We start from the raw sequence: 14,489 nt of genomic DNA, 5'->3' as shown, positions 1-14,489 counted from the left end.
ATATTTTCTTCGAACACGTCTTTCATTTTTTAATAAGAAATTTTTCAGTAATAATTCTCCTTCTCTCTTTCATATTTCAGGCTCCACGCGATTGTTTTATTTCTTTTCATTATTTTCTTGATCTCTATTTTGTGTTGTCATCCTTATCAATCAACAATCTCATACCACTCTGTTAACTCTCTTAACCAACAATTAGCCGGTACTCATCGCAAACCTGAATTGCTGTATTTCTCCAAGCTAATTTCATCTCTTAATCTAGGTATCTATACATATTCATTTATTTTATCCTTAACTTGAACCCAATTTCTTGTATTTTAATCCTTGTATTTTTGTATTGCCAAAGATTTGCCCCATGGCGTAAGAAATTAAATCAAATCAAATCAATTGTAAATTGTACCATCTTTTTTCCACTTTCAATTATCACTCTTCAAGTGATTCATTAATTCATCGGTTTTTCATTACTTGCTTCTTCCATTACGCGAGTTGAACTCTTCCTCACCCTCTTTTTAACCCCGGTTCTCCTTTTCATCTCATCGAAGAACCGCCAGACAGGTAAAACCCGTCGTATTACCTGCCAGGGTTTAATTCGCAACAGACGATTAAGAATACTGTGGGAAAGTTGCGAGAGGATACAACAACCTGCGTGAATTGTTCGCGATGTAATGCAGGTGCCGGATGTCCAGGATTATCGAAGATTCTCTGGAGATTCGTTACGATTCGAAAATTTTACCCATTTTCACGCTCTGTCCGGTCAGCTCACGGTCATCGCCGATTCAACTCTCAGCCCTGCGTTTTCTTCGACTCCCACGAAAAAAACCGAAGCAGGAAAGCTTTTTTCTTTCTTTCATAAAGTATCTTTTCACGTATGAAAAATAGAGAAGAGAGAACTCGCATGCTTGTAACTACGTCGCCAATGGCTTGACCCAATCGTTTTCTTTTTTATCTTTCCCGGATAGAACGGAAGGAGCGAAAGAAGGAAAAGGGAGAGTCGGATCTATTTCTACAAAAATCTTACAGTTTGATTTTCAAATATTTTTACATGCAATACGTCAGAAAAAAAAACAGTATCTCAAGATAACAAAATTAACAGGAGAATAATTCACTAAAGAATTGTTAGAATAAAAATTATACATGCGATTTGTTATAAAATATATTAAAGCGTGTAAAGCGACAATCAAAACGATATGTTATGACAAAATGAATGAAAGATTATTCCTAAAGTAGGGGAAATCCGCAATCGTTTTTATCGTGGGGAAAATCACTCGGTCCGTGTTTTCGGACCCTCGGCATCGGTTCTTCCCTCAAATTTTTATGTCTCGGTTTAAACGAGGGCGGTCTTGGCACCCTGGGTCTTGGTACTGGTTGTTTTTTTGGGGGCCGGGCTTTAGTTGGTTTTTTTCTTGCCCTGTCGCAAGTTTTTCTCCAATCCGAAACCGCGCTGGAATTACCATCAAATCTGAAGAAAAAAAAAACATTTTAAACGAATTTTTGTTCAAGTATGCAGAATGAAACAACAACGGAATCGAAAAAATATTACAACTGTAAGGTGCCGCGTGAAAAGTTCGTGACAAATACTGACAAAAAATTGTCCTAAAACCTGGAGGAAGTAGGAATTAGTCGCTGCCAATTATTGCAATATTTTTTACTCACTTTTATGTCTATTTTTTTCATATCGTGGTCCAAATAATCATTGTTCATAAAAATCAGTACTGAAAACGAAACAGGGACGTCAAGGTAATGCGACACTCCTATTTTGGCAACAAAAACTGTTATCCAAATTTCTCCGAGACGATTAATCTTTCGGATAAAAGACGAGAACAGCCAACTGCGGAATTGTTAGGCGCAATTTGCTGTTGATTAATGAACGATTAATTAAACCACGAAACAAAAAAAAACAATGTATATAAAAGTCCGTAAGGTGTACGCATAAAAATAAATAATAAAGATTACAATAATTGGCAGCGATCTTTAAATATTTTCCTACCTCCACTAGATTTTACGACAATTTTTTTTTCCAGTATTCGTGATAAATTTTTTGAGTGGCACCTTAAAAAAAAATAGGTTAAAAAATGATCCACCCTAATCTGCATATAGTTTATGATTCGGAACCGATTTTAATAATTAAATGACCTGTATTTTTTCCTTCCAACTCTTTCCACTATTCCGTAATTTATTCCGTGGCGAATGGCAGCTGCGATTTGTTTCTTGCTTATGATGCGACCGTTCAGGTTATACGCGTGTCTGACACCTTTCGAAATTTCCCGCATTGACAGTCCCTGTTGACAGCCGGCCAGTTCTCGATCTTTAGACTTTAAATAATTATAGATCATCATCGACTTGACAGTCCGCGCTTTTTCGACCCCGTTCAATCGCTTCGATTTGATTTTAACCATGTCGATGATATCGAGAAATCTTACGGTAAAAGAATTTGAAAAAAACTGACAAAACTGAAGAGAAACGAGAGTCGAGAAAATATTGTAAAGTGAATTCAGGCACTAAATGAATAAAACTTCAACTTTTTTCTGTTCTTACATATTTTCTTTTGTTAAGTAATTTGTATTACCAAAATGTTATAGTAAAATTTTCTGAAGAGATAGTTTTTAAAGAAATTTCATGGTCCCGTAGGAAGAGAACGGTAAATAATCATCACAAGTTTTTGTTCCAAATTTGGGGCTGTTCATTTTACTTTATTCATCGTCTATGCTTTCCGATGATGCAAAACGAAGTTAAATTTGTGAAATCGAAATTATTATCTCAATTCGTTGTTATCCTAGTTTACTTTCCGTTTCTATGATAATCAACCCTAAAAATTTGTATGCCTCAGGGGGTGAGGGATTGAGGGGTTGAGTTTTAATTGGCAGGGGACAATTATCTCCTCCGTGACGTTAGACCGGGTCCCAGGCTCTGGGGGTGGATGGCACGGTGCTTTCCGTTCGGAATATTCCCGGGATTCTCGATTCTGCCTGCTTCCCGGTTTGTTTGCTGAGAGGGACGCGCACGCCAAGCGCCACGCTGGAGGGGTTTAGAAGCTGCGAAACGCGTCGCGACGCTCCGACTTCGCAGAAACGACGACGAGGACTCGATCTGCTCCGAGGCAGACCTGAATTTCCACCCCGTGTTTCGGATTCGATTCAGGTTCGGTTTGAACGAAAATTAGAATTTTCGGCCTACTTTCCATCCTCCGTCCGCTTTGAATTTCAGAGAACGAGAGCGCAGGAGAAAACTCTTTTCAAAGTGCGCGAAAGATCGAGGTGGAGAAAAAAATTTGTCCAATTACATTAGTACGAAGATGGAAATTCCTTGGGGAAAAACAAGAACATTTTTCAAATTCTAATCGCGGCTCTTTCGGGATTAATAAATCTGCGGACAAAGGGGTTGAAGCCTGACGCTCGGTCGGCGCTTCCTCCATTTGTCCGAAATATCTTTGGCAGGTCCTCCAGAAGATGAAGGGGGAACAAGTGGATCGAGGATTAAGTCGGGATGAAGACAATGGTGGATCGGGGGCAGCTTTGTTTCGGGCATATATATAGAATCGAACGCGAAAGAGGAGGAGTGGGTCTTCGGCGGTCCTTCCGTCAGTCAGTTTTGTGTATCAAGTGGTCCGGGCTCGACTGGCCCCCGCAAGACCGCGGCGAACGAGCGAACTAACCCAAGAGGCTCTTCGCATCGAGCCTGCCAGTCAAGTGCCTCGGGCAGCCCTCACATACATCTGGCTGTCTGATCGGCGTTTATTAAAAATCATACAAAACATCACGAGGGGATTAGGCGCCCGGTATTACGACCTCAGAAGCCTCATCGAGCAGAGGGGATCAAAGCGTTCGATAGACGCGGAGAGATAGTGGAATAGTTTACGGGTTGCCACTTACGCAAATACTCAAGTATTATTGCCGACCTCCCGAGACTTTTGAAAATCAAGTCATTTGTCCAGTTTTTCAAATTTATAATTGCTCTTCTGGTCACGTGGTACAGCTCAGATTGTAGCCGGCATTGCGACGGTTCCAACGATACCCAACAAAGTACCATTCCGATTAATCGACTGAGAGACATCACGCGTTCAACCACGAGCGCGCATTTAACCTGCAATTCACGACTGCAGCGCGCTGTGCATTGCAGACTGCACTCTTGGCGCTCCGATGCGGAATATTACTAATATCTCGACTTCCACTCGTTGTAAATACATTGTGTTGGGTATCGTTGGATTCGTTTTGATCGTCGCTACAATTCTATGAGGTAGAAAATAATGAATTTTACTGTTTGTAGATCGCACTCTTGTGACTGCAAAGATTACGGCCCGGTGTTATAAGTATGTTTCAGGGTTGGATAAAATAACAGAGTAAAGATCGTTAGTAGAAATTGTACAGATCACAAACTCAGAGTCGCAAAGAAATTATATTTTGTTCTGAGATCATTCCACACTTTTTCCTATCTCATAGTCGTGTTTGTTTGACGTACTAACGATCACTCTTTCATTAATCTGACTACGAAATTTCACTTTACAACAATTCAGCCACACAGAAATACACACAGTGGCAATAGAAACGAGCTGATTTGATAGCCAGCGTGGAGCAACGAGTTCCACGGGTCGGTCGCCATGAAAATCAACCACTGTAGGATAATTCGGAAACCGAAGTTCCCCGTCCCTAGGGAGAGACAGGAACGAGCGAGCGAGTGAAGAGGGAGAGAGAAAAGAAGAGGAGAAGGAGATAGGTGGACGGATAGAGGAAGGGACGACCGGCAAAGAGACGAGGGGAGGGAAGGGGGATTGACAAGATGGCGGCCATCCCGGGACTAAACTTCCTAGCATGCAGGCATCATCATCCCTTGCAAATAATTTAGAAAGAGAATTTTTATCTAGAGGAAAATTTCACTGGTGAATTCCCGTCCGATAGAACTTAGATAGTCTCTCCATTTTTCTCGTTTCTATCAAATGATTTAGAGTTAATTTCGACTTCGGTTAGGACACAAGACAAAAAAAAAAAAAAATGCAAAGTCTAGGTAATTATGCAGGAAAAAAAAAACGAAGTGCGGTCAATTGAAAAAATTTGTCGATTTGCCTCGTTCTTAGCCGATCGCGGCATTGATTGCGGGAAATTTGAGGGGTGGAAGAGGTCGTCCAGAATTGATAAACCGAACGAAAAGTTAGAGAGCCAATCGAGGACCCTGCTAGCTGACTGATGCCTCGGGCTGGGGACGACCAACGACCCTACTAAACCTTCATCTAATACCCGCATAACTCGCGGCTATGCACGTGGCCTTTTATATCACTGAGGGAAAAAAAAGTGAGAGAGAGAGAGAGATCAAAAAAAAAAAAGAGCCGGAGATGAAGAAGGACATAGAAAACGAAAAAAGGATGTATCATGTAGGTGCGTATGAATATATAGGCATCTGTAATTTATGCCCATGTGCGTAACACATTTATTATACCGTATTCCGGATTTTCTTTTTTTTTTTACCACACTCGACTCCACGCTCTTAATGGACCGCTTAAAAAAGACACGCGTGACTTATTTCTAAATTACAGATTCTGATAGGCTTAAAGGATGTGAATTAAAAAGGATTTTTACGAATAGCGAATTGCAAAACGCAATTATAATTTTTATTCTTTTTAATTTCCGTTGGCATTTAAGAAGGCTCTCGTATTTTTATTTTCTCATTTTTTTTTTTTTTTTTCTTCTCAATCTCTTCACAAAATTTCTCGAAAAGTAATCGTAAATATTTATTGGTTATTTAATTGAAAATAGCTCCTTCTCTCCGAAATTGCAGTTGATTATTGTAGATAGAAATTTGTAGTTAGAAATTTTAAGAGAAAACAGTGCGCGTTACTTAATTCTTACAGCAAATCCAATCAGAATTTTACCTCCAAAATTAAATTCTTAATTCAAACGAAAAGGAACCTTGAATTTTTTCGTTGTTTTTTTTTTTCACACTAGCTTTAAAATTGTAAACTCATTGTTACGTATTCTTCGTTTTTGTACAACTATTGAAAAAATGTCAACTTCCTAGATCGCAGTTTCCTTCTGCCAAGAAAACGGAGTGGATTTTTTGTAATTCTTCGTCATTCTTCTTCTCCTAATTCCAGTTTTCATTGAATTCTTTGAACGAACCATTCCGCCTAGTGCATGAGCGATTGGCGACGATGCGTACACGCCGACCACTCATTGTCAGCTAGGCTGCAGGGCTCGGGGGTTGTGATCCTGGGTGCAAACAACCCCCGTAGCTTCAGACTGGTACCCGCAAACCTACCCGTCGACAATCCCTGTACCTACGTCAGAATCATAGCCGGGGGTTTTTCAAGTGGTGCTCACCCCGTGTCTTCGAAGTCTAACGGAGGCGCTTTGCTGCTGATCTTATCGTCGACGACAGAAAATTCTACACCTCGTGCTTCTTATTTTCTACAATTTCAAGCTAACGAGAATATCCGCATATGTACGGTCTGTATTGAGGTGGTGAAGAATTTTTTTCGGATCGAACCCCAAATCAACTTCAAATAATTCAACCGAAATGAGTCTTACTCCAAACAAAAAATTTCTCTGTTCCACATTATTTATATTTTTTCTTCATGAGACACATTGATCAATGCTGACATTTTCCAACCGTTTAAAACCTTTTTCTCCATCGAATCTGATAACTTGCATCAAATGAAATAATTATTTATACTTCAAATTTTCGTAATTTGTAAAGATTAGTTATCGGATTGTGTTTTAAATTTCAAATCGAGATTTCACGTCAAAACTTCTAAAAGTATAGTACCTGTTTTCGATCTTGACAATTCTTCCAATCTAACGTTTTAATAAACGCAGATGTTGCAAGCAGGTATTTTCTGTCATCATAACCATGAACTATGATGAAGCAATTCTTGTTCGACGAGATCTTATAAATATATTACCTTGAGCCAAAAAAAACGAAGACGATCGTCGTCATCATCATTAATATGATGCACAGATTGAGATCCCATACGAAGTGAGTAGGCTGCGCGCGGATCGATATGAGGAAATAAATTTTTCACATATCTCAGAATACATGTACCAATAATATGTCTGTAGATGTCTCTCTCTCCCTCTCCCTCTCTCTCTCTCTCTCTCTCGCAATCAACTCACGATCATCATCACGTAGACATGAAATGCCCAATACCTTGGCAACCTGGGTAATATATTTGCCTTCTAGCCGAAGAAAGCTGGGTATTGATTTAAGGTGTCGAGAATCCATCGCGTCGCGAATACTAATTACTCGAACCTTATTACGCACGCGTCGATTAATGTGATATCCGGCATTATTCAACGAGGATGAAGTGAAAAAACAAAAGAAAAAAATCAAAAAAAAAAAAATAGCTATGAAAAATATAGAAAGACGGAAGAGAAATTGAAACGAGACGAAAAAGAATATTGCGCGAAATAAAAAATGGGTACAAAACGTACCGTTTTACCCAGTGGATGTCAATTAGCTCACACGGCGATCGTTTTATTAAATTTTCCTCTAAGCCCGGTTTCTCATGCGAGGACGAACAAATTCGCGAATTTGAGCACCGTGCGTGTCGTCGTTCCGAAGCACGCGGCGGGTCCTGAGGGAAGAGTTCGGTGTTTGAGAGCGGGGAGGGTTGGGGAGGGAGCGGGAACGCCGGATGGCGGATGGCGGATGGTGGCTCCAAGGGATTCAATATAATCGCGCAATAAAATTCACTTACAAGCCATGGGCCCCCGGCCCTCGGTTCCACTTCCCTCTCCTCTGTCTCTCTCTCTCTCTCTTCCCCCATTTTCGAACCATCCGACAAAGCTTTATCATCCCCTGCGCTCCGGGCGTTGCGGGGGCGACCGGTAAAGTATTATCAGACTTTCGAGCTCGGCTTCAAGGTTGTAAAGCAGTGGGGGTGGGATGGTGAGGGAGGGAGGGAGGAAGGAGAGAAGGGAAATCGAGAGGGAATACAGGATCGCATGGGCGCGAAACGAAGCGATGTCCAAATCCCAGATTCTTCACTGGATACCGCCGATCTCCTCCAAAGCATAGACCAGGTCCTTGGCAACCGTTGGGATAATTCACGATCATTGAAATCCATTCGAGGTACACACGGAAAAATTTCAATTGTTACAGTAACTAGAAAAATTCAGTTAAACATGTATCGTTAAAAATGAATGTTTGAATATTGTTAGCATTACAAAAAACGAGGTACGCCTAACCATTTTGCGCTATCGTCGATCCTTTTTTGGTTATTGCAACGCTAAATCAGTTTCTGAGGTTTACTCTACTTTTTTAGTTAAACAAGGCTTTAACGTCAATTTATTCTTGCACAAGCATTAAACTTTCGCAACGGTTGCAAGAAAATATAGCAACAGCAAGCGTAATGACAAAGAATAGTAACGGATACTAGACTTTCTGGTAACAGCTAGAAAACTAATTTTCATTTTCTACCTGGAACTATATTTTTCGATTGTGGTAAAAAATGAAAATAGTTAAAAGGACTGAACGGTAACCGGAACTAAAGCTTTCTCTCAGTGTACACACAGAACTCAACATGTTGAAAAAGTGTTGTGCAATTTCAAGCTGTGAAAGATTCGTACCCGTAACTGATTAATCATAATTTTTTACTGCTTCGGATAAATGATCAAGCCACCGTAAGCGTTCTGCCAATAATTTAGGTACATCTATCGGCTGGTTATGTTTGATGCATCCTATATACTGTACCTAAACACACGGAGAGAATAAAAGAGTAGCTTCTGCTCAAAACTGCAGAATAAAAGGAATACATTAGGTTTTTTTGATAAAATATGTACTTCGTAAAATACAGAATCTACTCTAGAAACAGTAAAAATCACTGCGTGAAGAGTCAAATTTTTACTACAGTGAAACTTTCCAATAACGGACATTTCCGGGACCAAAAATATTGTCCGTTATTGCGGAGTGTCTGCTTATCCAAAACAATATTAACGTGTAAACTATGCTTCTAGAGATTTTTAGACTGTCCGTTGTAAAAAGGAATCCGTTGTTGAAAGGTGTTCGTTGAGAGAAGTTTCACTGTACATTTATAATAGAAAATATATTTAACATTGGGTATATTTTACTAAAAACTTTGACGTATCTTTGTTTTCCCGCATTGTTGAGTAAAATCTGCTCTTTATCTTCTCTCCGTGTACAGTTGAAGAAAACTTTTCAAGACACTATCGTGACACGGTGATCGACGTCAGAAATCACGACGGGATCATTGCGGTGATTTTTTTTTATTATTAGCAGCGTTAATTTCGACGTCCGGCTGATTTTCCGCGGTTAGGCAAAACACGAGTTAAGGGGGGGGGGGGGGGGGCAAGGGGGGTTGTTTTGGGGGAGGTGAATCAGGGATACAACGAGCGAAAGGGAGGGCAATGAATATAACGCGGTGTTTGCATAGGTCCGGAGGTGCAATGGATGGGGACGAGGTCTGTAGCGCGGAAAGGTGGAGATGGCGCAAAGGGATATACGTACAGCGGCAGACTGCAGCAGGGGCGAGAGAGGAGAGGAGAAAAACGGAAAGAGAAGGAGAAAACGATGGATTTTGTGTACACTCAGCTGCCTGCCTGTTCCTCCGGCTGGTTCCGCACTCGGCTATCTGCCTGCCTACCTTATAGGTAAAAGGATCAGGGCTGCGCGACTAGGAACACTAAAAGATCCGAACTTTGCCACTTTAACACTCCGTGTTGGCCAACTTACATGAATTCGTCATCCAATCTGACTATCTAGCTAAATTCGTCGATTTATTATTCTTAATTAATTTTGTAATCATCGAATTGCTAAATATTGTCTTAATCTAATTATCGGAATGTCAAAAAAAAATCTCAGAATAAGTAGGTACCGAAATCGTTTGGAATGCAGATTTCTATTTTATTTATTTTTATTTTTTTTTCTGTATACCTTGTCCAAAGATGTATGTAACAAAAAAAACAGCCATGGTTCGACTGCACTCATGAACTGCAGAAATTTTTCATGAGAATCATTTCGGATCAGTTGGATAGGAGAAGGTAACGGTTGGAGGTGGGTTGGTACTTTGGTTTTTGTTCTCTCTGGTAAACGGCGATGACGAGGGAGGAATTGATGAGTGATGTGAACGGGGGTGGAAAGATGGAAAGGGGAAACGGGCTGAGGATCAAACCGGGACAAGATGACGGCACAGCCCGGAGAGTATCCCGTGGGATTCTCTCTGGGGGTATAACTGAGAGTGAAAATCGAGGGAGCAGAACCGCGGAGAAGCGAGCGAGCGAACGAACGCTTCGCCGAGCAGAAATACCCACTCGATATTGTCCCGACGTACTCCTGAGGGAACGGAATCCAGGCGAATCCACGCTGTTGAACGAAAACGGCGAGTAAAAAAAAGAAAACTGAACGAAAAGAAGAAGAGCGAGGAAATAGAAACGATCGAATAATCAGAGCACGAATTTAAGAAACGAGGCTGAGCTTAGAAGTAATCGGACTACAAACTTTCGCAACTCTTTTTGCATAACCATCATGTGGGATTTTTCTTTTAACATTTGGGAACAACTCGGTTCTGAATGAAGGAAATGAGGGAAGGTGAAATACCGTGAGTGTCATGCTTTTTTCATGTCTAATGAAGAGCTCTGGAGTAAAATATCGACCAGTTCCATTGAGAACGGAAGGTTGGATAGTTTTTCAGTCGCAAGTTCAGTCGTAGAATTTTCTTCTATCTAAAATAGAGTCGAGATTGAATTCATCGTAATCATTATATGTGTACGTAAGAGATGAATAAATTGGGTATAGATAAGTGGGACGCATTAATGGGTGAGTATATTGTTAGGCAAGACGAGGTATCTTAAATCTGTGCAATCAGCTTTCGAAAAATTTGACTCTTGGTTATGTCGATATCGTGCAAAAGTTCCCACAATCATTTTTCAGTCAACCATAATAAATTCGTGTCGCGTACGAGTCAGAGCCTATTAATGGTTACCGGCAAACGAATGTTTTACCGCATGATGCGCAGATCATCGTGATGTCAGTTTCTGCGGAAAGCTGAGACTGAATACTAGGCGATAATTTCTTAACTGGTTCTATTCTCTTACCCAGAATCATGACTTCCATAATTATCAGCAAAAGATCTCATCAGTAAAAATTCCCACGTACCAACTCACCATCGATTGCCAACGATCATTTCGAAATGGAGTACACCGACATTTCACCGATGATCGTCCTTCCAGCAGTCAGTCCTTGACGGACTTCTGCATGTGTGGCAAAGATGCAAACATATTGTACGGATGCGATGATATCACACTATGGACAGAAGGAGTAGATCCATTGACCGTAATCCACAAGTAGGTATCGCAACCGGGACCTGGATGTGGATGGACCCTAGCAGTCCGTCCCGATTGGTCCTCATCCAGGCCCCGCCTCCCGCAGCTGTCAAACCCTGCCTGCCCGTCGACCTTATACCCAAGAACTGGAACGAGCCCTCCACCGAATCCCGTTCCAACTCGACTCTGACACCATCGCCACGATCCCCCCTGTTCCCAGGTAACCAGACTCCTCTTACCGCTGGCTGCACGCGTTATTGCGTCGATGTTACCGGAGGATCTTGGATGATTGATCATTTTCTTCTTTCTCTTCCATTCATTCATCCATTGGCAATGGGATCTATTGGCGTCATTGACTCTGGAATGATACTGCAGAGCCTGAAAGAAGTTTCAAGAAACTAGTTCGGTTCTTGAACCTTTTCTTTCACACACTTCCTTAAATTCGTGGTAGAGGAATTGTATGAGAACGCACTTGAAGGCTCGCAATCGTGATCCAAGTCAGTAAACGTATCTAATTCCGGACATGAAAAGCGTTTCCAAATGCGACAAGTAAAGTCCAAGCCATTTGATCCAAAAAACCGGTGACTAACACTACACGTTGTTTTATGTGAGCAAAGGGGGTCTCTCTCATAATAGCGTTACCTGTGAGCTGCGCTCTGCAGATAATAGACTAGGCATCGGTGTGTACATGAGGAGGGATGGCAAAAGAGGAAAGAGGAGGAAGTGGAAAAAGAATAACTACTTTTTTTCTCGAAAAGGAGAAGACGAAAAGAGAGAAAGAAGGAGAGAGTGCGATAGAGGAAATGTACAGCAGGGATGACTGGTGCCGAGGCGGAGTGAGACGCTATTGTGAATGTTGGCTCAGAGTATATTTGTCTACCGACAGAAGAGCGCGGGGTGAGCGACGGGGGTGCAACGGGGGTGGTGCCGGCGGCAGGGGAGCAAAGAGGGAACATCGCAAGTGAGGAAAGGGAGGAGAGGTTCAAATATTGTGTCGGCACATTCAGTACCGTGATCCTCGACAATCATAGATATATTATCCCAACGTCAGAGAGCTAGAACGGTGCCACCACGCAAACAAGGCTTAAATTGTGTGTTTCGCGCATACCTACCTTGCCACCCCGAGAATCACTCGCGCGCGCGCCGATCGCGACATTATACCTACTCACTAGTTCACCTTCATAGGTAGAGTAGCTATATGTAGACTAGGGTGCACCACAAAACAAGAAAACATTTTATTTTTTTTTTTTTTTTCGAAAGCACGTCAAAATTTCGCAGAGCATTTCAAGTAGAATGTCTCAGCGAAATATGAGATCTTAATATTGATATTCGGAGGTGCCTAATTTTATTTTTTCCATTTTCGATTTACATAACACGTAATGAAAATCGGAACTTTCGAATTTTTTTTTCTTTTCTTTACTCGTAAACGGATTGACTTATAAACTATACAAATACGGGTTCTTGTAGGAAATTTCACTCTCTGTAACGAGGTACTGAGATAGAATCTTTCCAACTTTAACCGATCAAGAGATATTCAAGATGATTCAATGTTTATAGACGAAACGAAAATCTCGTAATCGGTTAGGGTTGGGAAAATTCTATCTCAGTACTTTTTTATAAAGCGTGAAATTTCTTGTAAGAATCTTAACTTGAAAGATACTAAAATTTTCCGATTACCTTTTACGAATTATTTAAATGGAAAATGAAAAAAATAAAATAAACACCTCTAAATATCAATATTAAGAGCTCATATTTGGCTGACATATTCTATTTGAGATGCTCTACCGAAATTTGATATAAAAAAAAAAATGTCTTTGCCTCAACACTTGGACACCCAACAGATGATCGACGTCTACAATCGGATGACAATTAACAACACCAAGGAGCTTCCAAAATCTTGTTTGCGGAGGAAACTCGTAGTTATTACATCGAAACTGAGTAAACCTCTTTTTTCTCCACCTGCGTCTGAACTCTTTCGATTTTCTTCCGATAGCTGACGTTGAGATGAAATCAACAATGATACTTCAAAATGCAATTTTCAGCGAACAGCTCATTAGAAATCGACTTGCGATTCTTTCAATTCCTCTTAACGTCAGGAATAAACTGCACAGGTTAAAACTCGTGTTTCTTACAAAGACGACATCAAATAGTATTTGTAGTCTTCTCGCAAGATCTGGTCCTTCATTTTTATCCCCACTGATTCCGCAATCGCCGCACAGTTTTATTCCATATGGTTATCTAAATTTTCTATACTTGGTAACAGCGATACTAAGACATAAATACGAGAAATGATATACACAGAAAAACCGAAAGAAAATAAGACGGCGTATATATGTGTAGCGGAATTGAAATTAAACTTCCATAAAAAATCTGGGAGACGAATCGGGGCTGCCAACATCTCTGGCAGCTTGTGTTTCTTTTCGAATAAGTTTTCCACCCCCTGTCCCTGCTCGTTGACGGTTCTAATTATTAGTTTCGTAACTTCTAACTTTCCGGAATTAATAAAACTTGCGAACGTCGTCCTCCCCGACCCAATCCCTTCCGGTACATTCGTACTCTCTCGGTTGTACCAATAGCCGGATTTTTACCCCGAAGGAAAATGAGAAGATGAAAAAGGAATAACAATGTAGAACAATTATCGTAAGCGGCACTCAATAGCGGTTGTTGCCCGTACAATGGACCTGTACCGTGAATCGTTGCAAGCTTTTCCTGCGCCGCGGTTTGATGTAAAACCACAGCTTGGTATGACACAAAATAACCTTTCAGTGCCCTTAAGCGGTACTGCAGGACACACTCCTCCTGTTCCTTTCATACGAATATATATATATACGTATAAAAGTGTGAAGCGGAAGTGTCCCCACGTGGCCACTCGAGGACCCTTGCTGTCAGAACTGTGCCTGGCCTGTGACGCGAGCTGGAGATACATCTATTCATTCATATTTCAACACGCAAACAAACACGACTAGATCCGCGCGATGCGAAAAAATGACAATATCTGTTTAAGGGATGTTTCGAGACTCCGAAATACATTCGACATAGCTTTATGTATTTATACAATTTCACAGTTGCGTTCAGTTTATTCATATTTTATTGCGATGACATTTGCTTACAAATTTGTCGAACGAAATTTTGCACAAAAAAAAAATCTTGATAATATTCTGATTATTGACAGCAGCTTTTCCATCTTGACTCCTGCTGATGACACTCATATGATCTATGTCTGAT

General features: G+C 40.8%; 1 long non-coding RNA gene across 1 annotated transcript in view; it reads left to right on the top strand.

Moving 5' to 3' along the window:
- Nucleotides 1-14,489, top strand: part of LOC124223148 (uncharacterized) — a 91,173-nt gene that overhangs the window by 75,828 nt on the left and 856 nt on the right. The window lies entirely within an intron of this gene.

The sequence above is a fragment of the Neodiprion pinetum genome, chromosome 7 (assembly GCF_021155775.2).
Source record: "Neodiprion pinetum isolate iyNeoPine1 chromosome 7, iyNeoPine1.2, whole genome shotgun sequence".
Taxonomy (NCBI): domain Eukaryota; kingdom Metazoa; phylum Arthropoda; class Insecta; order Hymenoptera; family Diprionidae; genus Neodiprion; species Neodiprion pinetum.
Note: the sequence above shows the minus strand (reverse complement) of the source record. Positions and strands in the feature narration are given on the sequence as shown.